The following is a 1,698-nucleotide window of genomic DNA, read 5'->3' as shown; positions in this document are numbered from 1 at the left end:
GCTAGAAAAAAAAAATTGGTGTAAAATTTCATGACCTTGGATGAAAGAATGGTTTCTAATACATGAAACTAATAGCATAAGGAACCAGGGGGGGGGGGTGGTTAAAAACCAAATAAATTGAACTTTATCAAAATTAAAAACTTTTGCGTTTCAAATTATACTATCAAGAAAGTGAAAAGCCACAAATGAGATAAAATATTTGCAAATCATATATAATGGTTTAGTATCCAGAATACATAAAACACTCTTATAACTCAACCATAAAAAGATAAATAAACCAAATTAAAAACAGAAAAAGGATTTAAACAGACATTACTCCAAAGAAGATATACAAATAGCCAATAACGACATGAAAAGATGCTCAACATCATTAGTTATTAAAGAAATGCAAATCAAAACCTCAATGAGATACTTCTTCACTCTCATTACGATGACTACAAAGCAGCATTCTTTATAATAGCCAAAAATTGGAAACAACCCAAGTGTCTATCAACGGACAACTAGATAAACAAAATGTGGTATATCCATACAATGGAATATTACACTGACACATGCTACAACATCAATGAACTTTGAAAACATTATGCTAAGTGAAAGAAGTCAGACATAGAATACTATATATTATAACATCCCATTTTTATGAAATGTCCAGAAAAAGCAAATTCAAGGAGGTAGAAAGTAGATTAATGGTTGTCCGGAGCTAGAAAGGACGGAGAATGAGGTGTGACTGTTAATGGGTATAGGCCCTATAGGGTTTCTTTTTGGGGTGATGAAACTGTTCTGGAATTATATAGTTGTAGTGGTCATACAACTCTGTGAATATATCAAAACCAAAGAATTGTATATTTTAAGAGTGAATTTTATGTTACGTGAATTGTATCTTTATTAAAAAAAAAAAAAAGGTGAATTGCCCACCTTGGAAAACTGACTTCCTTACCTGTCTCAGGCCACCTAGAGATTCATGAAAATACAGAAAGGTTTGCAATGATATCTGACATTAATAATCCCACTGTAACAAATACAATAAAATTTTTTAACCAAATAATTTGCTAATCAGATGATAGTCTACATGTTGCACTTATTCTTGCTTCTAAACAATAAAGGTCTGAAAGTTTCTCTGAGTTCATGATTTCTTTCACAGTCGTTTTTAAAATTTGTATTTTTCTTAAGTAACTGAAACTAAGTTTTCATGTTTCTTAAGTAACTGAAGCTAAGTCTTCATGTTAGAAATTTTGGTAATATTGTCATCTAGAAACAGGTGCAAGTATTACTCCTGCAATGACATTATTTAGCATAGCCATCTTCAAGCAGTACTTTAAAATTTAATTCCTGTTCATAGGACAAGAAAAAGGCTAGGCAAGAAATAATTTTTCAATATTGCTAGTACAATGTAATATGTATAACCAGATGCTTTAAGCCATGAAACAAATGCAGATTTTCTTGCCTCTAGAATATAAATAGGATTATAGGCTGACTCCATACAGTAATAAGGGTTTAAGTGAAATTTTTTCAAAGCACTAAAAAGAAAACATACTCTTTATATTCATCTTTCATAACATCGTTTTGTATATCTGCTTTTCAGTATCAGAAAGCTGTAAACTTTGCATTAGCACTATAATCCACAATAGAGGCTTTGTAAGCATTTGAAACAGAATGAAATATTAATTCTAGTCTGATATCATTGGGTTGTACCATACA

The sequence above is a fragment of the Eulemur rufifrons genome, chromosome 2, assembly GCF_041146395.1.
Source record: "Eulemur rufifrons isolate Redbay chromosome 2, OSU_ERuf_1, whole genome shotgun sequence".
Lineage (NCBI taxonomy): Eukaryota > Metazoa > Chordata > Mammalia > Primates > Lemuridae > Eulemur > Eulemur rufifrons.
Note: the sequence above shows the minus strand (reverse complement) of the source record.